This window comes from Giraffa tippelskirchi, chromosome 14 (genome assembly GCF_054371585.1).
Source record: "Giraffa tippelskirchi isolate mGirTip1 chromosome 14, T2T-mGirTip1v1.2.pri, whole genome shotgun sequence".
Taxonomy (NCBI): domain Eukaryota; kingdom Metazoa; phylum Chordata; class Mammalia; order Artiodactyla; family Giraffidae; genus Giraffa; species Giraffa tippelskirchi.
Window position 1 is genome coordinate 33,814,500 of NC_137288.1, and position 26,396 is coordinate 33,840,895.

At 44.4% G+C, this 26,396-nt stretch overlaps 1 protein-coding gene and 1 long non-coding RNA gene across 37 annotated transcripts in view; one reads left to right on the plus strand and one right to left on the minus strand.

The window, feature by feature from the left end:
- Positions 1 to 26,396, minus strand: part of FHOD3 (formin homology 2 domain containing 3) — a 514,139-nt gene that overhangs the window by 255,969 nt on the left and 231,774 nt on the right. The window lies entirely within an intron of this gene.
- LOC145534573 (uncharacterized) lies at positions 11,327 to 25,969 on the plus strand. Its single transcript, XR_014074764.1, has 3 exons — positions 11,327 to 11,860; positions 21,936 to 22,187; positions 23,999 to 25,969. It is a non-coding gene; the product is annotated as an uncharacterized LOC145534573 (long non-coding RNA).

Consider the following 26,396-nt stretch of genomic DNA (forward strand, 5'->3'; position numbering starts at 1 on the left):
CCTGCTTTTGGTAGGTAAAAGTGCAGACATGGCAGGCCACTCACCACCATGGGACCAAACCTCCCACCCAGGGAGGCTGGTGTCTCTCAAGAAGCAGAGGTTCTCGAGATCAAAGGCGATGATCCCAGAATCCGGCCTAAACCTCATAGCGCCTGCTGCTACCCAGCCCTGCCAGGAACCTTTACAGATGCCTGACTTCCAATGTTGGACAATAAATAGGCTTCCATTCCAAATTACATGGGTTTTCAGGCTTTAGACTGCCTTAGCCTTATTACCTCTTTTATACACATGATATGAACATATTCTCCAAAATCCTATGTATCTTTAGTTCCTCGTACTAAAAAGAAAAAGATCAGAACTTAAGATGAATTGAAAGCATTTACTCAATAAAGGCTGTCTCCCCCTGGAAATATAAAGCAGCTGAAGTAAACCACTCCCAAATCTTAGCCATGAAAATACTGGAAAAAGATATGGCCACTGCCTCATTGTATAATAGGAGCATCCAGCTAAACAGAAAAAGAACAGACAAAATCGCATGTCAGATTCTATCCGTCTGATAAGGAATTCGCATTTAAGGAATCTGTCCTTGATTGCCACCACCTTTCCAGAACAAACACAGGAACTTTCCAGCAACAAGATATTCAGAAGCAACAGCCACAGCTGGCCTGAGTATCGCCCACGGCCACATCTATTTACAAAAACTGCAACTAAGAAATCTGTCTCCAGACACCCTCTTTAGAGCAAATGACGGTGACATTTGCTGAAGGTCAGATCCTCCTTGCAGGTTAAGAGGAGCTACCTGTGACGTGCAGCAACCTGTCTGGCTAACACCAACCCAGGAGCATCATTGTGAGGGTGCAAGAAGCCTGGGGAACATGATGTTGCACACACACTGGCACAGAAGCCGGGCTGGAAATGTGCACAAGCTCAGGTTTCTGAAAGAGCAGAAGCTTGCAATGAAGTCAACTTGTTCAGCACCCAAAACCTTCGAGACCGAGTGCAACAAATCAACCACGTTCTCTTTCAAAACCCTGAGAAGTCCTGCTTAAAAAAGAAAGCCAGCAGCCTTCGGCTGAGTTTTGCAGGTGGCCCAGGCTCCATGATGGAGGAGGAAATGGCAACCCACTCCAGCATTCTTGCCTGGAAAATCCCATGGACAGAGCGGCCTGGCGGGCTACGGTCCATAGCGTCAACACAGAGTCCGACACGACTTGAGTGCACGTGCACGCAGGCTCCACATAAACTGAGCCTCGGACACTTCACAGCTGCCCTGTGCTTCTCTCCACTGTGCCATCTGCACTGGGAAAAGAGGCACACACAGGGCAAAGGCAGACTTCATTCCTGAGAAACACAGGGTTCTGATCAGAAACAGAGAACTCTCCCTTCCCAGCAAAGCATTCCAGATGCCCAGGACAGGGCTCGTTCTTTCAAGGTTCCCATCATCTAAATGGCAGCCTCCATGGGACAAGTCAAGAATGTCGAGGTTCCACCTAACTGCCCAGGTGTGCATGGACATAGCTTTGGCTATAATCACATTCATGTCTTTTGATTCTTTCTGTTTTTCCAGCTTTTGATTCTAAGACTTCTCTACCTTACCTTTGTTGCATGGATTTGTTCTCCCCGAGACCCCCTGGACAACAGTCACTGGTTGACTCCTTTATTGAAAAGCCTAGCAAGTACCTTCCCAGGTGGCTCAGTGGTAAAGAACCCACCTGCAATGAAAGAGACACAAGAGATGTGGGTTTGATCCCTGGGTCGGGAAGATCCCCTGGAAGAGGAAATGGCAATCCATTCCAGTATTCTTGCCTGGAAAATCCCATGAACAGAGGAGCCTGGCAGGTTCCTCTGTCCATGCGGTTGCAAAAGAGTTGGACATGACTGAGCACGCACACACAGACACACGCAAGCAAGCACCTTGCCCTTTTTGAGCTGCTTGCTCAGAGGGGGACACGGAGGGTCCAGACACAAATAAGAATGTCTGGTCCAGACTCACAGTCTTAGAAAATGATCTTATGTTTGCTGAAGAGGAAGGGACAGTGAGGGAGTTTGGGAAGGTCATGTACACACTGCTATATTTAAAATGGATAACCAACAAGGATCTATTGTATAGCACATGGAGCTCTGTTCGGTGTTATAAGGCAGCATGGATAGGAACGGGGTTTAAGGGAAAGTGGATACATGTATATGTATGGCTTAGTCCCTTCGCTGTTCACCTGAAACTATCACAACATCGTTAGTTCACTACACCCCAATACAAAATAAAATGTTCAAAAAAAAGAATGTCTGGTCCACAAGGAGAGCTTCGCCTAGTTGGGGAGAAGGACAAGAGGATAAATGGTTACGAATATTCTGTATGGTGGGAAGGCATCCCCAAGGGCTTTAAGGAGGACCCAAAGAAGGCACCACTAGAAGGGGAAAGATATCACAAAGAGGAAAGAGAAACCCTGCATTAAGCTGGGGAGGAGAAGGAAGAGGTCAGGTACACGGTAGACTCAGACACTTGCCCGCAGCTCAGCCTCATGTACCTCCCAACACAGAGCCAGAGTGGATGCCATATTAGCCCCTTGGCAATATAAATATCTACCTTTCCACTTTCGCAGCCATCAGCCAAGCAAGGGAACGGGCCCCATGGCTGGTACACGGGCTCATAAGGATGACACCCTTAGATGACAGGAGACCTGGAGGCTGACAGAGACGGCAGGCACAGGAAACTCTTGAATGCTCACCACGCTTGCTGTTGGCAGCATGGGGAGAAGCAGCCCCAAAGCATGACTTCCTACAGTGTCCTACAGCCAACAAGCCTCCAAAGACTATGGGCAAGGAAGCACCAGCTGTTGTTCAAGGCGTCCACCAAGTTACAAGACAGGCTGCACCCCTACTGTCTCTCAAGGTTTGGCAGATGAGAGGAATACTCACAAGGTACCTGCTACACTTTCTAGAGAAATCCCTTTTATGAGAAATTATACTTGTCTCTCACTGCATGACTCATCAGAAAAGCTAATTTAGACCAGATGAGTCAAATGAAAATATGCCTCTGCCTCCTGGCGTAAAGAGTCCAACAGCAACCAGCTTGCTCAATCCTAATTGGGCACAGGATCCTGGGGGAACAGTCGAGAAGGTCTCAGGTGGGATCACGCTCCCAGGAGCCATCCACAGACACCAAGGAGCATTACCCACTGTTTCTACCCTCAGTGCTGAGATGCCCGGATGCAGCCTCCTTGTCCAGGCAGGCTGGGAACGAGCTGTTCTTCTTAGGAAATCTAGAAGGTCCCTGCTATCTCAACTGTAATTTACAAAAAGATCAGCCATTCTTGGTTCCAAGCACCATTCATATTAAGACTTCAACTGATATCAGAGAGATTTTGTAATCCAGATGGAATTTAGAAACAAAACCATAAAATTACATATTTCCTTTATTTCTAAGCCTGATAATGCCTAGAAACCTCTATGCTGTGTTTTGCCTACATGAGAATGAATAATTGATTCAAGAACCACATTTCATCTTTTATGAAATTCCCATGAAACATGATACATTAAGCTGATTCTTTTTTAAAAAAAAGAAAAGCTGAATTATGAAAAGCAAATATCTTGAACAACTGAGCAAAGAATAACTGAGAAACAGTTTCTTGTATCTTTGAAATGGATGCTATAGGATTGAAGTACTTAAAATGCATCAACCACTTTTGGAAACATAATGTTGATACAAGTAAAGTTGAGAGAAAAAAACAGGATTTCAGGATTTTCATCCAAAACCCAACTTAATACAGTGTTTTTGTGGATATCCATCCTCACTTGATGGCTCCTTTCCTCAGGCCACTGCCAAATCCCTTGCGGTGTGGGGTCTCGGCTGGAGTTCTCCCCCTCCCACTGCAGCTCCCTGCACAGGGCACGTGCCGGATGCGTGAACATGTGAAGGAGTCCACGAGGGAGGCAGAGGAAGATGAGCAAAAGCCATCTCTGCAGACCTGCCCCAGAGTCCTTGTTCCCAGAGCCTTATCACCCGTCTCAAGTTCATGGGCAAGAAGACCCGTGGCACTGCTTATCGACTTCCCTTTTCTTCCTAAAACTCAGCCCAATCTTTTTCAGACCACCATGTCCTCTCCTGACACCAGCATACTGGAGATACTGGACTTTCTTCCAGATCACTTTCTCCTTTACTTGCTCATTTGTGTGCAGCATAAAGCCCTGTCATTGCATGGGCTCCACTGACATCTGAGAGGTCCAAAGGAGCAACCACCACCTGGGTGAGGGGTCCCAGGAGACGGCGAGAGAGGATGATGCCAGCGGCAGCAGGGACCCCCAGGGGAACACAGCTGGAATGAGTGGCAGGCACGTGGTTGCCTGTAGGGTCCAAGAAGAAAACACAAAGTCACTGTCCTTATGAAGCCCTCCATTGACCATCACCCAAGATCTCTGCCTCCTATGAGGTCACTCGGTATTTTATACCAATTTCAGCTCATCCAGATGGCTTTGTATGGAGACCGTTTGCAGCTAATTGTATTCGCCTCCTATTGCCATATAACAAACTACCACAAACTTAGCCTAAAACAACACATTTATTATCTCACATTTCCACGGGGTAGGAGTCCAGGCAGAGCTTAATTGGGTCCTCTGCTTAGGGTGTCTCAAAGCTGCAATCAAGGTGACAGCTGGGGTTGTGGTCCCCTCTGAGGCTGGGAAGCCTCTGCCAAGCTTCTGTGGTTGTTGGCGGCATCAGCTTCATTGCGGCTGGAGAACTCAAGGCAACTCGCTTTCTCAAGGTCAGCAGAAGAGTGTGTCCCCCCCAGAATGACCTCCCTTTTAACCGATTTGAACTCAACTAATTTGGGACCACAATTGCATCTGTAAAACCCTTTCTCCTTTACCACATAATGCAGCCTAATCGTGGTTCTGTGATATTCACACATCCATCATAATCGCAGATCTTGTCCACACTCAAGAAGAGAGGATGATATAGGATGTCAACCAGGGGAGCGGAATCATTTGGGCCATATAAGATTCCTCCTTGACCACAGTATGCCTATTGCTTTCCCTACTAAAGTTGAGATTACTCTCCCTTCGCACCTTATTCTTGGACTTAACCGCATAACTTAATACAGGACAAATTACAGGACTTATTTATATTGTTCTCTGTTTCTCCATATTCAGACTCCAAAGTGACTGACTCAGGTAAGGCCACCAGGTCACATTCACTGATGAATGAATGAACCATCCCATCTTCATTTACTTAGGCCTGCAACCACAGACCAACTAGAGTTATAAACTGACAAAGAACAATGAAATCTAGAATCGGGGGAGATCAGCCTTTTCGCAGCCCTCCAATTAAGACCTGGAGGAGCTGGGAAAGATAGAAAGAGGATCTGGAGAGAACAGTGTGAGGCAGCAAGGGGCAGAGAGGGAGAAAAACTATTTGGATCAGGGGGACGCTAGTGTGGAGAAACAGCAGGGAAGGCAAGAAGAAAGCCCAATAAGCGGCCGTGTCTGTGGGCCTCTTTTCATAGCTCCCAATCCACTTCTCCAGTCCTGCCTTGTTTGAGCAATGAGTCCAAACCCACGGTATTGCTGTGAGCCCTCTGCGCCCCCAGTCCTAAGGCTCCGGAGAAAGAACAAGTGCCCACCGGCCCCTGTGCTCCTGACCTCACCATGAACAGATGAACTCCTGGATATAAAATCACTAATAACCCTTCAGACTCTTGCAGATCATTATGAACACTAACCCCGAAATGGCTAAATGCAGTTTACCTTTTCCATGACTTGCCTGGACTCCATGCCATGTAACCAGATGAGCTTCTTTGAAACTTTCTGAAAAAGGACAATACAGGCTCTGTGGTAGCCTGGGAATCCTATGACAACTAATACGGAACACATAAAAGAGGTAGAATCAAACGGCTCTGCATTCATCCCTTCTGCTTCTTCTGTTTTACTTAGAATCACAGAACCTCAGAGCTGGGAGGAATCTATGAGGTCGCCCAGTAGCACCCTAAGAATCACAGAATCTCAGAGCTGGAATAAATTTACGAGGTCACCCAGTAGCACCCTACCCCAATCCTAGTGGCCCTACAGGTCCTCAACTCCGGGCTCTGTTGGAACATTCCCATGGCAAAGTAGTCTGTTCTGTGGTTGGAAGACTAACTGTCCCACACACCTGTCTGAAATCAGCTCAGTAAACATTCTGAAAATGCCTAGTATTTCCCCAGGAGAAGCAAATGCCACGTTTGGTCCTCCGGCTCTCACTCCCACTGCTCGGGCTGTTGACAGACATCACTAATCCATCATGGCTCGCTTTCCTGCTGATGCTGGATGTGGCTTCCGAATCCTCAACAGAATGCTCCAGAAAGTCACCAATGATCAGTTTACATTGGCAAGAGAAATCAACTCACTTTCCAACTCTCTTTTTGGAGCTCGTCTTCAGTCAAAAGCCACTTTCCTGTAATTCCTACTCATTGCTCCTAATCTGCCTCTAACAGCAACAAACAACTTTGTCCCTTTCTCCACAAACAACCCCTTACTTATCAAACTATCTAAACTTATTCCCACCTTAAACCCTTGCAGGCTCAAGCTCCATCAAGGACAGGGCTACCTGGGAGAGAAAGGAGTAGGGCTCTAATTCTGGAACAATCAGGTGCCCTTGTGGGGTTTCGGGGAACCCTGGAGCCAAGAAGGTACTGGGGGCAAAGACAAGTGTGTGAGGAGGGGGCCACAGAGCACTGCTCTGCCCGTGGGAACTGACTCCAGAAATGAGTCAGACCAGCCTAGCATAGGAGTGGTTTTGGCAGAGACCAACTTTAAGAAGCTGGAGAAAGAAGATGCAGAGGAAAGGAAGCAAGGGATAACGCGGTTGACATGGCAAGGGTACCAGAAACCAACCAAATGAAACCCCTCCAGATCGCACTTCATCATTTAGTATGTGACGGCTGTCCCCACATTTTACAGTCTTCTGATCATCCATGATTAGCCACAGTCACTCAGAAAATACTGAGTAAGACCAAGACAGAGCTCTATGTCATGACTCTAGGGAATCCCCTTTCACTCATTCATTTATTCATTTTCTTTCCATCAAATATCTGTTGAAGATCTACATGACACCAAAGAGCAGGCTGGAGCTAGGACCACAAAGTCGATGAGTTCCAGACACCAAGGAACTCAGAGCATATTTGTTTCGGTGGCAAGTAAATAACTCCCTGAGATCCAAAACCAGTTATAAAGCATACCATTTATCTGCAGAAATCATGACAAATTTAAAATCAAGATATACACTGAATCTGAAAAAGAACACACACACACACACACACACACACACACACACACACACACATATAACTGAATCACTTTGTTGTATACCTGAAATCAACACATTGTAAATTAACTATACTTCAATAAAGAAAGGGGCTTCCCTGGTGGCTCAGAGGGTAAATCGTCTGCCTGCAATGCAGGAGACCTGGGTTTGATCCCTGGGTTGGGAAGATCCCCTGGAGAAGGAAATGGCAACCCACTCTAGTACTCTTGCCTGGAAAATCCCAAGGATGGAGAAGCCTGGTAGGCTACAGTCCATTGGGTCGCAAAGAGTCGGACACAACTGTGCGACTTCACTTCACTTCACTTCAATAAAGAAAATAGTTTAAAAAAAGAGTAAGACATACAATATATTGATGAACTGAACTAGTAAGATTTTCAAGAAGAAAAATTCAATAATTTAGCTTTTTTCTAAGTACAAAAACAATCAATGTGGGCGACAGTACTTCCAAAACAAGAAGATATGGTGAGCTAAGGCTTCAGGTTAGCATGTCCAGACTCTGCCAAATTCTTAGTACAAACCAGCAGCTTCCTCAGGAGTCATCAGTTCTCTTCCCTGGGGACATTCTATCATTTGTCTTTCACTGAGCTCCTAAAATGAGCCTGGCATCAAGGATGGAAACTGACACAAAGGCAGCCAAGTACAGTGCAGGGGATTAGCCTGGGGTCTCTGGCCTATAATCTAGGCTCAACAAATATTTATTATCAGCGAAGTAAGTGTGAAGACCAGGGTAAGCAGAGAGCACTAACATGAGAGGGGCAAGGGAAGGTCTCCTGCAGAACACTGTATCTGAGCCTCATCCTGAGAATGAGCAGGTAGCAAAGGATAAGATGTAAACAAGGTGAGGTGTGGTGATGCTGAAGCCAGGGAGAGGGCTGAACAGGGACACCAAGGCAGGACCAAGATGGGCGCTACCTACAAGAGAGGGCCAGGCCTTCATCTGAGGAGAACCAAGGAGACCAGCTGGGCGCTGCAGAAGGTCAAACAGGGGGCAAAATGGACCACAGGAGACAGGGTTGAAAACAGAGAGGCTAGTTATGGGGTTGGGAGAGCAGATCCAGAAGGAAAAAAAATGATGGTCTGATCTCAGAAACTAACACCGGGAATGAAAAGAGATGCAAAGACTTGAAAGGGGGTGAACAGTGTGTGCTTGGTCGCTCAGTCGTGTTCCGACTCTTTGTGACCCCGTGCACTGTAGCCCGCCAGGCTCCTCTGTCCACGAGATTCTCCAGGCAAGAATACTGGAGTGGGTTGCCTTTTCCTTCATCAAGGAATCTTCCTGACTCAGGGATCAAACTCGAGTCTCCTGCATTGCAGGCAGATTCTTTACCATTTAAGCCACCAGGGAAGCCCAAATCTGGTAGCTGATGATGACAGAGAGGGGTTAAAGTGAGGGGTCTGGGAGGCCCCCAGGTAGTACCTGAATAGGAAGGGTAACTGTGCTCTTCATCCATACTCTGAACAGAGCCATGGGAGTGCTGGCCTGGGGGGTGAAGCTGTGGGGTTGGGATTTGGATGTGGCACATGTGGGACACCCAGGACACTGCTGGCTTTGCAGGTCTGAGGCTCTGCAGAGGGACCGGGCTGAGGACCTTGTGTATCTCAATGGCAAGGGAAGTCAGTGTCAGGAGAAAGTGGTGCCCTGCAGGGCACTGGCTCAATCTACCAAGAGCCCTCAAAACTCTAAAAGGCAAGAATCTATAAATATAGAAACTGACATTTCCCCCAGTAAATCCCAGCCAGGAAAATAACTTTAATCTATGTTTGAGGCTAGGTTTAAAATTTGCTTAAGACATTCTGTTTTATCATAAGCCTGGATTTGTAAGTAGAAGCCCTATAAAGACTATGTAAAAGATAAGGTTATAGCCAAGGAAATAACAATTGTGATTCAAAGTACACTCTGTCAGCAGTTGCTCTGGAAAACTCCACTGAATAAGGAGAGAAGGACAGAGTGAAGAGACACATCTTTGGTGTAAATAAAGTGGAAAAATTCCTGATGAACACAGAACAACGAGATTTAGTTGTGGAAAATTCCACACATAGGAAAGGCCAAATAACTCTGTTTTACTTCCTTCCTTCTCATCTCAGATAAAAGAAGAAGATGGGGGGTGCTAATGGAGGTGGAAATTCTGGAGAAATCTCTTTGGCTGAGACTGTGAGGGGTTGAAGTGCTCAGAGGCATGACTGCACAAAATAGCAAGGGTTTCTTTTTTAGGGGGAGAATGGTTTTTCTTTTTTTTTTTTTTTTGGTCTATAAACTGGCCTGAATTTCCAGAGGGCTCGTATTCTAGGCAAAGTGAGTGAAGTCTATCAGTTGTATGCAATTCTTTGCAACCCCATGGACTGTAGCCCACCAGGCTCCTCTGTCCATGGGATTCTCCAGGAAAGAATACTGGAGTGGGTTGCCATCTCCTTCTCCAGGGGATCTTCCCGACCCAGGGATCAAACCTGGGCCTCCTGCATTGCAGGCATACTCTTTACTGTCTGAGGTACCAGGTAAGCCCATGTAAAATGCAAGGTGAACTGTAAATAAGCATCTTCTAGGAATGAGTCATTTGAATCATGATAATATTAAGTTAAACCATTCAGCTATGCCATGCCTCTGGTAAAAATGGTCACAGATCAGCAGTTTCACGTGATTTGACCTAATGATGCTCCAGGTTTGGGATAATGTTGACCAGGCAGACCTAGTCGTGCATTGCTTTATAAAGACTATCTTATGGAGTATTTCTATTATTACTTAATTCTTGCTACATTCAACAGAATTAATCATTGGTTTTTACTTCAGAAAAACTAAAACTTCAAAGAAAAGCTTTATCCATTCTCAGGTAAAGTTAACCAAGAGACAAGCACTAACTATAAGGAAAAAAAATAACCTTGTAAGAGGGTGAAAGGGAAAACCAAGATAGTGTTTAAAGTTGGAAGTGCCCACTTAGAACTGGATATTGAAGGTAAACATCCTGCTTGCTGCCCAAGGTGGTGAAGGGCTCAGGTCACGCGAGTTGCCTGTCTTACCTGCGGTCCATTCCAGGACCTGGCTCTCTCACCTGAGAACCCAAAGGTAAAACACCGGGCACTTTGTCCCATCAAAGGTCAGGACCTGGCTCTGGCCTTCCCTTGCTCCCTCACCCACTTGACCTACCATGTTCCTGCATGCAGCACTGCAGACTAAGGGTCTGACAGGACACAGAGCTCAAGCAATGATGATTCTGACGAGCTCACACTTCCAGAAAAATGGCAGCACAATGAGAAGCCTCCAAGCCCCCTTCCTTTCAATCGACCCAAATAACCAATGAGAAACACAAGTGGAGAAGAGGTTACATGAGCCCCGAGACTAGGGGTAAAACACCACACACTATAGCCCCTGAGGACTCCATCTGAATACACCAGAGACTGCAGCAGGCCTGTGGGGAATGGCGATTCCAGCAGCCAGCTCCTTCTCCTGGGAGAAAGTCACAGAGAAAAGCTGTACAAGTCCACAATATCGCATGATCAGATGGGCCACGGTAACGACCCGAAGGGCCCCAGCAGGAATCCACTTTTGGCCCCTGTGCCTGGACGGGCTTGAAGAGGAAAGACAAAAGTGCAGCTCTTGATATTCTGACCTGGTTTTTTTAAGAGGGATGCAGGAGGCCTGACAGAGGGTAGGGATGGAAGGGGTGTCAAGAGATGCCACAGAGGGGACGCTCAGAGCACTCAGGGGCGACCCTTCTGTCACCGCAAACCGATAGCAGCAGCAAGAGTGACTCAGCCTCCCTCCCTAAGGAGGGCAGGCTGTGGCTTTCCCGTCCTGACCAAAGCCCAAGGCAGGTCTGTGACTGGTTCAACCTGTAGGCCATGTCCCCAACAGCATGCCAAGTGTGTGAACAGAAATGTCAGGCCAAGGTGAGATACACCAGGGCACAGAGCCACCAAAAGCAGAGGTTTCAAAAAACTACAGCAGAGAAGAAAATGAGAATAAACAACAAAATGTGGAGGCCACATCCCACAGCTATGAGTGGCCCAGCTTCTCTAGCCACGCCCAGCCCACATACCACAGCCGGTGAGCACCCAGAACTGACAGACCAAGTCTCCAGCAGGCATGATGCTCATCTAAGTCCTCAAAGGGAGAGTTTCCAACGTGCAAAGACGAAAGAAGAGGAAGCTAACACTCCCTCAGGGAAGAGGTACCTCACTCATGAGCCAGTCTTAGCCAAGCAGTTGCCACAACTGAGGAATCCAGGTCCCAAGACACACTGTTCCTTGACTGAAGCAAAACACCCCCAAAGAGGGTAAGACAGATCTTTCTTAGACAACACTCCCAAAGCAAGTTTATAAAATAAACAGGAAAAAGACCCAAGAGAATCCTCTCATCCTTTCATGTGGTCAATATCAGACCCAAATCAACAATGAATAAACAAGGAGCGGGGCTAAGATGGCGGACGAATAGGACGGGGAGACCACACTCTCCTCCACAAATTTATCGAAAGAACATCTGAACGCTGACCAAACTTCACAAAACTACTTCTGAAGGCTGGCTGAGGACGTCAGGCATCCAGAAAGACAGCGCATTATCTTTGAAAGCAGGTAGGAGAAATTATAAAAGATAAAAGAGAGACTAAAGAGTTAGGGACGGAGACCCATCCCGGGGAGGGAGTCATAGGAGAAATTTCCAAGCACCAGGAAACCGTCTCAACGGCGGGTTTGGGGGAAGATTTCGATTCTCGGAGGGCAACATAACTGGGAGAAAAAATAAATAAAACCCACAGATTACGTGCCTAAAGGCAACTCCCAGCAAAGATCCCCAGACGCTCGCATCCGCCACCAGCAAGTGGGGGCTGAACGGAGAGGAGTGGGCAGCACTGCTTAGGGTAAGGACTGGGCCCCAACGCCCTGAGGGCAATCTGAGGGAGCTAACGTGAGATAGTAACCTAAACTGTGGGACAGCCAGAGAGAGAGAACTATCCCGCGAAAAACCCAAATCTAAGGCATTGCCGGCCCGCTCACAGAACAAAGGACTGAGCGATACCAGAGGAAAGCCAGCCGGCTGCGGACCGCCCCATCCCCCGCCGGACACAGCGGGCAGGCGGGGCCCGCCAGAGCCGGAAAGGGGCAAACTCAGCCCCAGGGAGGGCACCCCCTACCAATCTGCAAACAGGCTCCCAGTTTCTAAGCAAAGACTGCCTGAGATCCCGGGAGGGTCGACAGCCGCCGGGAGGGTCGCAGCCAGAGACCAGCTCCCCAGAACCGACACAAAGCACACCGGAGCCGGGCGCGCCCGTAAACCGAGGCGGGGACCAGGGAGGTGATAAGGCGCACCGCCCCAACAGGGGAGAGTGCGCTCGCCAAACTCCTGGCTGCCTGAGCTGCTCCGACCGGGAACGGCACAAACCGCGGGCGCAACCGAGTCTGCGCCTTTGTGGAGTCACCAGGAGCCTGAACCTGAGCGGCTTAGACCTGGGAAGTGCACGCATTTCAGGGCCCGCTCCCCGGCCGAGTAACCTGAAGCCTGAGCAGGGTAGATGGGGAAAGCACACACGCCGTGAGCGGGGGCGAACCCAGTGCGGCCGAGACACTGCGAGCTCTCCACACACACACGCCAGTGATACAGGTTTGCAGTGCTCCTCCCTCCCCACAGCACGACTGAACAAGCGAACCTAACGAGACCACCTCCGCCCCTTTGTGGCAGGGCGGAAATTAGATACTGAAGAGACCTCCAAACAGAAGCCAAATAAACAGAGAGAAGCGCGTTGGAAGTGATAGGCCAACAGATTAAAATCCCTGTAGTTAATACCGACTGCATTGAAAGGGGCCTATAGATCTTGAAAAGTGCAAGCAGGAACAAGGATCTATCTGAAATTGAACAGACCCCACACTGCTCACAACAGCTCCAGAGAAAGTCCAGGATATATATTTTCACTATTATCATTTTTTATTTTTTTTAAATTTTTCTTTCTTTCTTTTTTCTTTAAGTCCTCTATTACACCTGTAATTTTCATTTTCATAACCCACTATTACTTTGCAAAAAAAAACCCTATTTTTAAAGCAAACTGCATATATATATCTTATACTTTTTGTGTTTTCTTTTTTTTTTTTTACTGTTTTTTTCCTGTTTTACATTTTTTTAGTTTGTTTTTTCTGTTTTACTGTTTTTTTTTCTTTCTACACTGTTTTCTTTTTTTATATTGTATGTTTTATAAGAGTCTAACCTCTACTCTAGATTTTTAATCTTTGTTTTACATATTTGATATCAATTTTGTACATTTAAGAACCCAATCTTTAGGACACATTTTTACTCAGGAGTGTGATTACTGGCTTGATTACTCTCTCCCCCCTATTGACACTCTTTCTTCTCCTCCAGGGAACCTCTATCTCCCACCCTCCTCCTTCTCTTCTCAACCCAATTCTGTGAATCTCTGAGGGTGTTCTGGGTACCGGAGAACACTTCGGGAACAGAATACTTCCCAGATCTCTCTCTCCCCTCTTGATTCCTCCCTTTCTACTCATGCTCACCTCTATTACCTTCCTCCCCCCTCTCTTTGTATCTCTGTGAACCGCTCTGAGGGTTCCAGACTGTGGAGAGCACAGAGGGAAGTGCTTATGGCTAGATTGCTCTCTCCACATTTGAATTCCCCTCTTCCCCTCCTGGTCACCCCAACCCCCCCCCTTCACCTCTCCATGTAACTCAGTGAACCTTTCTGGGTATCCCTCACTGTGGAGAATCTTTTCACCGTTAACCTAAAAGCTTTATTATTGATGCTGTATGGATGGAGAAGTCTTGAGGCTACTGCAAGAATAAGACTGAAAGGCAGGGGAAACATTAATTAATAAGAGATCATCCAATAGCCTCCACATATACACTGAAACCAAGCTCCACCCAAGAGCCAATAAGTTCCAGAGCAAGACATACCACGCAAATTCTCCAGCAACGCGGGAACATAGCCCTGAGCATCAATATACAGGCTGCCCAGGGGCACACCAAATCCATAGACATCTCAAAACTCAATACTGGACACTCCACTGCACTCTAGAGAGAAGAAATCCAGCTCCACCCACCAGAACACCGACACAAGCTCCCTCAACCAGGAAACCTTGACAAGCCACCCGTCCAACCCCACCCACAGTGAGGAACTTCCACAATAAAGAGGAACTTCAAACTACCAGAATACAGAAAGGCCACGCCTAACACAGCAATCTAAACAAGATGAAAAGGCAGAGAAATAAATACTCAGCAAGTAAAGGAAAATGAGAAATGCCCACCAAATCAAACAAAAGAGGAGGAGATAGGGAATCTTTCGGAAAAAGAATTTAGAATAATGATAATAAAAATGATACAAAATCTTGAAAGCAAAATGGAGTTACAGATAAATAGCCTGGAGACAAGGATTGAGAAGATGCAAGAAATGTTTATCAAGGACCTAGAAGAAATAAAAAGGAGTCAATATATAATGAATAATGAAATAAAGGAGATAAAAGACACTCTGGAGGGAACCAACAGTAGAATAACGGAGGCAGAAGATAGGATAAGTGAGGTAGAAGACAGAATGGTGGAAATAAATGAAGCAGAGAGGAAAAGAGAAAAAAGAATCAAAAGAAATGAGGAAAACCTCAGGGACCTCTGGGATAATATGAAACGCCCCAACATTCAAATCATAGGGGTCCCAGAAGAAGAAGATAACAGGAAAGGCCATGAAAAAATACTCGAGGAGATAATAGTTGAAAATTTCCCTAAAATGAGGAAGGAAATAGTCACAGAAGTCCAAGAAACCCAGAGAGTCCCAAACAGGATAAACCCAAGGCGAAACACCCCAAGACACATATTAATCAAATTAACAAAGATCAAACACAAAGAACAAATATTAAAAGCAGCAAGGGAAAAACAACAAATAACACACAAGGGGATCCCCATAAGGATAACAGCTGATCTTTCAATAGAAACTCTTCAGGCTAGAAGGGAATGGCAGGACATACTTAAAGTAATGAAAGAGAATAACCTACAACCCAGATTACTGTACCCAGCAAGGATCTCATTCAGATATGAAGGAGAATTCAAAAGCTTTACAGACAAGCAAGAGCTGAGGGAATTCAGCACCATCAAACCAGCTCTCCAACAAATGCTAAAGGATCTTCTCTGAACAGGAAACACAGAAAGGATGTTTAAACACGAACTCAAAACAACAAAGTAAATGGCAACGGGATCATACTTATCAATAATTACCTTAAATGTAAATGGGTTGAATGCCCCAACCAAAAGACAAAGGCTTGCTGAATGGATACAAAAACAAGACCCCTATATATGCTGTCTACAAGAGACCCACCTCAAAACTAGGGACACATACAGACTGAAAGTGAAGGGATGGAAAAACATATTTCATGCAAACGGAGACCAAAAGAAAGCAGGAGTCGCAATACTCATTTCAGATAAAATAGACTTTAAAATAAAGGCTGTGAAAAGGGACAAAGAAGGACCATACATAATGATCAAAGGGTCAATCCAAGAAGAAGATGTAACAATTATAAATATATATGCACCCAACATAGGAGCACCACAATATATAAGGCAAATACTAACAAGTATGAAAGGGGAAATTAACAATAACACAATAATAGTGGGAGACTTTAATACTCCACTCACACATATGGATAGATCAACTAAACAGAAAATTAACAAGGAAACACAAACTTTAAATGATACAATAGACAAATTAGATTTAATTGATATTTACAGGACTTTCCACCCCAAAACAACCAATTTCACCGTTTTCTCAAGTGCACACGGAACTTTCTCCAGGATAGATCACATCCTGGGCCATAAATCTAGCCTTGGTAAATTCCGAAAAATTGAAATCATCCCAGCCATCTTCTCTGACCACAGTGCAGTAAGATTAGACCTCAATTACAGGAGAAAAAAACTAAAAATTCCAACATATGGAAGCTAAACAACACGCGTCTGAATAACCAACAAATCACAGAAGAAATCAAAAAAGAAATCAAATTATGCATAGAAACGAATGAAAATGAAAACACAACAACCCAAAACCTACGGGACACTGTAAAAGCAATGCTAAGGGGAAGGTTCATAGCAATACAGGCGTACCTCAAGAAACAAGAAAAAAATCAAATAAATAAACTAACTCTACACCTAAAGCAACTAGAGAAGGAAGAAATGAAGAACCCCAGGGTTAGTAGAAGGAAAGAAATCTTAAAAATTAGGGCAGAAATAAATGCAAAAAAAACAAAAGAGACCATAGCAAAAATCAACAAAACTAAAAGCTGATTTTTCGAGAAAATAAACAAAATTGACAAGCCATTAGCCAGACTCATCAAGAAACAAAGGGAGAAGAATCAGATCAACAAAATTAGAAATGAAAATGGAGAGGTCACAACAGACTACACAGAAATACAAAGGATCATAAGAGACTACTACCAACAGCTATATGCCAATAAAATGGACAACTTGGAAGAAATGGACAAATTCTTAGAAAAGTATAACTTTCCAAAACTGAACCAGGAAGAAATAGAAGATCTTAACAGACCCATCTCAAGCACGGAAATCGAAACTGTAATCAGAAATCTTCCAGCAAACAAAAGCCCAGGACCAGACGGCTTCACGGCAGAATTCTACCAAAAATTTAGAGAAGAGCTAACACCTATGCTACTCAAACTCTTCCAGAAAATTGCAGAAGATGGTAAACTTCTAAACTCATTCTATAAGGCCACCATCACCCTAATTCCAAAACCAGACAAAGATGCCACAAAAAAAGAAAACTACAGGCCAATATCACTGATGAACATAGATGCAAAAATCCTTAATAAAATTCTAGCAAACAGATTCCAACATCATATTAAAAAGATCATACATCATGACCAAGTGGGCTTTATCCCAGGAATGCAAGGTTTCTTTAACATCCGCAAATCAATCAATGTAATACACCACATTAACAAATTGAAAGATAAAAACCGTATGATTATCTCAATAGATGTAGAAAAAGCCTTTGACAAAATTCAACATCCATTTATGACAAAAACCCTCCAGAAAGGAGGAATAGAAGGAACATGCTGTTGCTGCTGCTAAGTCGCTTCAGTCGTGTCCGACTCTGTGCGACCCCATGGACGGCAGCTCACCAGGCTCCGCCGTCCCTAGGATTCTCCAAGCAAGAATACTGGAGTGGGTTGCCATTTCCTTCTCCAGTGCATGAAAGGGAAAAGTGAAAGTGAAGTTGCTCAGTCGTGTCCGACTCATAGCGACCCCATGGACTGCAGCCTACCAGGCTCCTCCATCCATGGGATTTTCTAGGCAAGAGTACTGGAGTGGGGTGCCATTGCCTTCTCCAGAAGGAACATACCTCAACATAATAAAAGCTATATATGACAAACCCACAGCAAACATTATCCTCAATGGTGAAAAATTGAAAGCATTTCCCCTAAAGTCAGGAACAAGGCAAGGATGCCCACTTTCACCACTACTATTCAACATAGTTTTGGAACTTTTGGCCACAGCAATCAGAGCGGAAAAAGAAATAAAAGGAATACAGATAGGAAAAGAAGAAGTAAAACTCTCACTGTTTGCAGATGACATGATCCTCTACATAGAAAACCCTAAAGATTCTACCAGAAAATTACTAGAGCTAATCAATGAATATAGTAAAGTTGCAGGATATAAAATTAACACACAGAAATCCCTTGCATTCCTATACTTCAATAACGAGAAAACAGAGAGAAATTAAGGAAACAATACCATTCACCATTGCAACAAAAAGAATAAAATACTTAGGAATATATCTACCTAAAGAAACAAAAGACTTATATATAGAAAACTATAAAACAATGATGAAAGAAATCAAAGAGGACACAAACAGATGGAGAAATATACCGTGTTCATGGATTGGAAGAATTAATATAGCGAAAATGAGTATACTACCCAAAGCAATCTATAGATTCAATGCAATCCCTATCAAGCTACCAATGGTACTTTTCACAGAACTAGAACAAATCATTTCACAATTTGTTTGGAAATATAAGAAACCTCGAATAGCCAAAGCAATCTTGAGAAAGAAGAATGGAACTGGAGGAATCAACCTGCCTGACTTCAGGCTCTACTACAAAGCCACAGTCATCAAGACAGTATGGTACTGGCACAAAGATAGAAATATAGATCAATGGAACAAAATAGAAAGCCCAGAGATAAACCCACGCACCTATGGACACCTTATCTTCAACAAAGGAGGCAAGAATATACAATGGAGAAAAGACAATCTCTTTAACAAGTGGTGCTGGGAAAACTGGTCAACCACTTGTAAAAGAATGAAACTAGAACACTTCCTAACACCATACACAAAAATAAACTCAAAATGGATGAAAGATCTAAATGTAAGACCAGAAACTATAAAACTCCTAGAGGAAAACATAGGCAAAACACTCTCCGACATAAATCACAGCAGGATCCTCCATGACCCACCTCCCAGAATATTGGAAATAAAAGCAAAAATAAACAAATGGGACCTAATTAAAATCAAAAGCTTTTGCACAACAAAGGAAACTATAAGCAAGGTGAAAAGACAGCCTTCAGAATGGGAGAAAATAATAGCAAACGAAGCAACAGACAAACAATTAATCTCAAAAATATACAAGCAACTCCTGCAGCTGAATTCCAGAAAAATAAACGACCCAATCAAAAAATGGGCCAAAGAACTAAACAGACATTTATCCAAAGAAGACATACAGATGGCTAACAAACACATGAAAAGATGCTCAACATCACTCATTATTAGAGAAATGCAAATCAAAACCACAATGAGGTACCATTTCACACCAGTCAGAATGGCTGCTATCCGAAAGTCTGCAAGCAATAAATGCTGGAGAGGGTGTGGAGAAAAGGGAACCCTCTTACACTGTTGGTGGGAATGCAAACTAGTACAGCCACTATGGAGAACAGTGTGGAGATTCCTTAAAAAACTGGGAATAGAACTGCCATATGACCCAGCAATCCCACTGCTGCGCATACACACCGAGGAAACCAGAATTGAAAGAGACGCGTGTACCCCAATGTTCACTGCAGCACTGTTTACAATAGCCAGGACATGGAAGCAACCTAGATGTCCATCAGCAGACGAATGGATAAGGAAGCTGTGGTACATATACACAATGGAATATTACTCAGCCATTTAAAAAAAATACATTTGAATCAGTTCTACTGAGATGGATGAAACTGGAGCCCATAATACAGAGAGAAGTAAGCCAGAAAGAAAAACACCAATACAGTATACTAATGCATATATATGGAATTTGAAAGATGGTAACGATAACCCTATATGGGAGACAGAATAAGAGACATAGATGCATAGAACAGTCTTATGGACTCTGAGGGAGAAGGTGAGGGTGGGACGTTCTGGGAGAATAGCATTGAAACATGTACATTATTATATGTGAAACAGAACACCAGTCCATGTTCGATGCATGAGACAAATGCTCAGGGCTGGGGCAATGGGATGGCTCAGAGGGATGAGATGGGGAGGGAGGTGGGTGGGGGGTCCAGGAAGGGGAACACATGTAAACCCATGGCTGATTCATGTCAATGTATGGCAAAAACTACTACAATATTGTAAAGTAATTAGCCTCCAACTAAAATAAATAAATTTATTTTAAAAAAATGAATAAACAAGAAAAAATAAATACAAAAGCACCTGGAGAGATACGCAGAAAGCTCTGTAACAAATGAGAAGGAAACAGACATGGCAAACAAGAGTTACATGGAGAAAATATTCTTGCAAAGGATTTGTCCCAGGCCATGAAAGAGCATGTAGGTAATAGTTTAGAATTTTTAAATAAGGATATCAATTCTTCCTAAATTTATGGACAAATTTAACACAATGACAACCAAAAACTACAAACCACTTTATAAAAATGACTATAAAATTGGTCTGTAGGAGTAAGTGTGCCCTAATCATCAGGAATGACACTTCTGTACAATGATGGGCTTCCCAGGTGGCGATAGTGGTAAAGAACCCACCTGCCAACACAAGAGATGCAGTTTTGATCCCAGGGTTGGGAAGATTCCCCTGGAGGAGGGCATGGCAACACACTCCAGTATTCTTCCCTGAAGAATCCCATGGACAGAGGAGCCTGACAGGCTACAGTTATAGGGTCGCAAAGAGTTGGACACGATTGAAGGGACTTAGTATGCATGCATACAATCACCAGGAATGACAAAGATTGCAAAGAATGATTAGCCCCCTAGGGTAAATGAGAAGAAGTAGAGACCACGGATGGAAACATAAATTCACACATCCACTCGGGAGGGCAATTATTCAACTAAAAACAAGACGGAAATGTACATATCTCTGAACCCAACAACTCTATCCCCAGGACTTTCACCCTAGGTTCTACCCAATAACTCCTAGAGTCTCTTTTGCAAGGATGATGTATCAGTCACTTGAGCTGCTGTGACAAATACCACAGGCTCTGGGCTTTGAGCAACAGATATTTACTTCTCACAGTTTGGAGAACATCCGAGCTCAGAGTGTCTGCAGAGTTGGTTTCTCTTGAGGCCTCTCTCCTTGACTCTCTTCTCCCTGTGTCTTCACATCATTTCCCCCCAACAGGTCTGTGACTTAGTGTCTTCTTCTTCTAAGGACAGTAGTCATACTGGATCAGGGCCCAGTGATCTCAGTTTAACTTAACCACCTGTCTTCACATACAGTCACATTCTGAGGTATTGAGGGGTATGACTTCAACATGAATTTGAGAGGTACATAATTCAGCCCATAACAGATGATTACCGTGTTAATAACATTACTACTGATAACAACTGTCATACCTACAATTCACTCCTTTATTTAGATCTTTCTATGAGCTCTTTAGGATTCCCTGGTGGCTCAGTGGTAAAGAATCCACCTGCCAGTGCAGGAGACACAAGTTCAGTCCCTGGGTAGGGAACACCCCCTGGAGTAAGAAATGGTGACGCACTCCAGTATTCTTGCCTGGGAAATCCTATGGACAGAGGAGCCTGGCAGACTACAGTCCGTGGGGATGCAAAAGAGTCAGATACAACTTAGCAACTAAACAACAATGAGCTTTTTAAGCCTCACACCATTCCTATAAGGTATTATCTCTTTAGGTGAGGGAGATGCAATTTAAAGAAGTTAAAGAATAGTGCCAAGGACGAGGAGATGTCTGGAGTAGGAAATGGCAACCCATTTCAGTATTCCTGCCTGGAGAATTCCATGGACAGAGGAGCCTGGTGGGCTACAGTCCACGGGGTCGCAAAGAGACACGACTGAGTGACTAAGCACACTAGGAGATGCCACAAAGCCAGCCACCAAGGTCCACTGTTCCCTTCCAGGGGTTGTGGCTGACAACATATGGACAGGACACTTTGTTTTTGTAAAAGACACGTACAACACAAGCATGTACATGGGTGGGTAGAAAACAGTCTTTGTTTTATGGGACTATGGGTGATTTTTACATTTCTCCTTTTTATGCTGTTTGCTTTTCAGACAATTGTGTCTTCACAAACTACACGATAAAAAAAAAATTTAAACTGTTTCAGTTTTTTAAAAAAAAATCTATGTATCAGTGTTTACGAGGTTTTCTTGTCAGCTGTGCCATCTCAGGCCACCTTTATTCCACTGACCTTGATGCTCTGACACTCTCATCTCTGCAGGTCAAGTTGGCCCCATGGGCTGCTAACTTGTGATGGCCAACATGACTTCCTACTGGGAACAGCCGCTGTCACACTGACTGAATAAGAGGAGAAACATCAAATGAAGAAGGATTCTGTCCGTGACCCTGGTTTCATCCCCCCTCTCTGCAGGGGGCTGTGACAAACACTACCACAACACGTGCTGTTGGGTCATCCACACAACTGGCCATGTGGCTGCCATGATTAATCCCTGACGTACTGACTCAGCACGAGGTAAGAAAAAGGAAGGTTCCTCCCAGACAGTTGGCTGCACCTCAGGACTAGGGTAAGGGGCAGAGGAGAGTCAGGCCAGGCTGGAGGGTAGAAAACAAGGCAGCCAAGGAATGGACTTTGGCTCAGGAAGTAAGCAGGTCCCACCCTCTGTTCTCATCTCTCAACCTGGCTGCCAGTTTGGGTATCCTCTACCCTCCCTCATCTAGTTTGAACCCAACCTCCACTTTCCTCCTTGGCTTTGAAATGTCAAAAGATAAACATTTAAGTTTTCCTGGGATGGAGAATGTTGGTTTCCTCATCATTTGGTTACCATTTGATCCTTTTGTACTACTGCCTGGTTCCTGGTGATATAGATCCCAGCCAAAGCTATCTGACCACAAGTCCTGATCCTCATTAAGAGAACCCCTAATACACAAGCATTTCCCTCCATTAGTTAAGTGATATCTGGCAAGGCACTGAAATTCTCTGGTTCAGTTTTTCCAAAGACATCTGGATTTTTTTTTTATGTCAAATCACTCAACTTTTAAATGTCGACAACCATTAACACATTTAAAGAAATGTAGCTGATTCACTGTGTTGTACAGCAGAAACTAACACAACATTGTAAAGCAATTATACTTCAATTTTTTTTTTTTTTTTTAATTTAGGAGCAAACACAGTATCTGCAGTTTTCTCCCAAAATGCAAAGGCTGAGCTAAAGGAGTTCTAAGATCTTAACCAGCTCTGATAATGACTAGGTATTTTAGTCATTAGAATTTAGAACTAGAATACTTTAGAATTAATTGGTATTTTGTTTTAGGAAAAATGATCAAATTTCTCCACTTAAAACTAGCCTTTAAGAGGCAGCTTCTTTTGAGGGACAGCAAGAAAAGGCAGCTATCTTACTGATCCTACATATCTCTTTCTCTTTCCTCACCAAAGCAGATCACCTCTATGCAATTTCTAGACACGTAAGACATCTGTGATATAACATATAAAGCGGGTCACAGGCAGCACCTCCGGGGAGCTTCTCTAGGACCTGGCTGTATCTTCGTTTTATCAGCACATCCCAGGGATCTGACATGGCCTATTGTGAATGCTCAGCATGTGCATGCAAAGTTTAAGTTCCCAGGAATGTATCTCTCAAGGTCTCACTTCAATAAGAATAATTGTGAGATTCAAAATTTCTTAGTAGATATATATTGAATATGGGCAAGCTCTCTCTCTCACACACATACACACAAAAACCCTGTAGATCACTAGGTATAACCATTCAAGAATAATAAGTCAGATAAATATTATTTCTGCATGTTGTACCTTTAAGACCCCTTCCCAGCAGCCATCTCACATTTTTGGAGAGTATGAGGCTACACCATAACTCAAAACCTGTCTTTACCTCTCAGCAGAGACACCCTCAATACAGGGCAACAGATACTTGGGCCTTAAAAAAAAAAAGAGCTGACAGAGGACTGAGTGCAAAAATAGAGATAAATTAAGAGAGTCCTAAAAGCAGATGTGAAAAGGACTGGGTCCTCCAAACGTTGTTTCCTTTGGATCTGGGGGCCCCACACATGGTCACACAGACCAGGGCTCCTGAGGAAACTCTGTGAAGGGCACGCTCCCCCACAGCACCAGGACAACTGGTCTACCTTATGACTTGTGAGAGAGCTTCCAAATGATGTCTGGGCTCAGTTTGCTAACACTTCTGTCCTCACAGCCCCTAAACCCCAGGGCCCACCAACACAATGCAAACCCTAAACCTGCTCACCCCGCCTTCTGTGGACACCACAGTAGAGGTGCCGACCCTCACCCTCTGCTGTGCTTCTCCCAAGGGGCCCAGGGCAGCATGACACGTTCTCCCCGGGGGACGGCGAATGACCAAACTGGAAACCTCTTCCCATTTCTCTCTCTTGATCTGCATCCGGCTTCATCATCCTTCACCCAAGGTAATTTGGCTAAAATGAGGTTGGACAAAGAGGCAATTCAAAGGCTATCCTTGATTACAAAAGTCTGCTGGCTGCTGGCAGTGGATCACAACCTAGAAAAGCCCACATGTCTTCAAGGTCAGGAAGGAGTGACTCAACACGTGGGCTGGGGAAAATGATAGCTTCCTTGTATCAAAGCACAAAAGTCACAGCCTAAGAAATCTATCCTTTACATCCCTCAGTAGCACACTTTCTTGGCACGGGCTTCAGTTAGACACATCCAAACATGCTAACATGTGCACCCAGTGCCCTGCTTACCCCAAGTTCTCTGAGACTCAGTGGAAGTGGGGCAGGTGTGCAAAGGCCCCTCGGCTGCATGGAAAGAAGGACATCTTGTAGTAACCTGAATGGGAGGGGGTGCTCACTCATTTCCCAGGTAACAGATGGTGGCCATCTGGCCTCCAATAAACAGACCACTGGAAAATCAAAATCAGAAAGCAAGGTCTCGATGGTGGCAATGGAGACATGGGGTCTCCTCACAGATTAGGCAGTGCTGATATGTGAGAGTCCTACCTCAGTAGCATTTCCTGCAGGGATAGAGAAGTAGCAGGTGGTTGGCAGGGCTCTCCCATGGCTGTGCCTGGGAGTTCTGATTCTCAAGCATTGGGTGATGGCTTTTGGTGTCTTTCCAGTGCAGATGAGGATACTATAGATTAACAAGCCACCACAAGTTTAATGATAAGTGTACACTGGGTGGAAAGCCCAGCTGAAGTATTCCAGGTCAACACCATCTTTGATTACCTGCAAGTACCATGGACACAATTCACCATTTGGGATCTTGTGCAGTCACTGAGCTTATGCTGCCCCTGTGTCATGATGCCTTCATTGACAGACAAATGTCTCTCTATCTCCAATCAGGCCACCACTGGACTGCTTATCAGAAGGCTTTCTCAGCTGGGCTGAGTTTCTCCTTCCTCACTCCCTCTATGTGGCAGACACAAGCAACCTGCAGGCACAAAGCCAATCCCTTCTCTCTTGCTGCCTGACTTTCCTTAGAGTCCAGGAAGCCAAGCACCCACTATGTCAGCCTCTCTTGCAGCTATAGGTGGTCATGCAACTCAGTTTTAATCCATGGGAGATCTGTGGTGGGCGCCTGACAAGAATTTTACCCTCCTGATAAGAGGGGGCTGAACACAGCAGGCAGAGCCACCCTACTCCCTCCAGCCTTGGAGGCAGATGAACGAAGATGCTTATATTGATGATGGCTCTATAAAAATGCATATATACACTCCTAGGTAAAGGTCAGAAGCATAAACATGTAGATGGTTATTAGTTCTACAGAGGTATGTGGAAGTCTGTGGATTCATGCCAGCATCCTCTGGGGAAGACTTTCTTTTTAGGTGAAAATGATGTATACTTTAAACATAACAACAACAACAAAAAAACCACTGTCAATTTGGACTCAGTATTCAGAATTAGGCAATTTTAGGTATATTTCTTTCCATGTGGTTCAACTTAAGAGCATCCATGGTATAAGTAACCTGGAAAATAATCCAGAGGAAATGCTCCTTATTTCTGTACCATGCCCTCTTCCAGGTGTTGGGCCAGTGTAGATGGAAATATGAAGATGAGCATCAAGGCCTTTATACATCTTTTCAGACACAGAAGGACTGCTGCATTTGCAGGACAAAATCTATGGTTAATTTGTCTACACATACCATAAAAGCTTCCATATAAATGATTTAATGACATTGAGACCAGAAATCATAAAATTCATCCATAAAGCATTTCTACCAACAGCTTGTAGTGACACTCTTCCACACATCCAGGAAAAGATAGAAGGTGGACAGAAGGAGGTGCCTTGCCAGCCTCACAAACACATGGAACAGAGAAACTGAGGCTGAGGAATCCTCTTACACACACACACCTGGCATTTATCAAAATGAACAGAAATAATTAACACTGACATGACAATACATCCTAAAAAAATTTTTTATGACAATACATTGTTAAAATTATTTTAATTAGTGCTCAGTTTTCCCTTTTGCTTCTGCCCTTGTTGCAGTGGCTCTCCAGAAGCAGAGAAAACAGGGAAGGATCCAGAGAGTTCCAGGTGCTGGGTCACAAGTCAAAACATAACAAACCTTCTTAGGGTTAAAACACAACAGGAAACTGCAGGAGACTGCTTCACTGTGCGCCTCTCATCCAACTCTAACAAAGGATATTTGCTATTAAATCGCATTTTGTGTATTTTGCCTTCATCCAAGGACAAGAAAAGAAGGTCTTTTTCTTCCTTATATGAAAA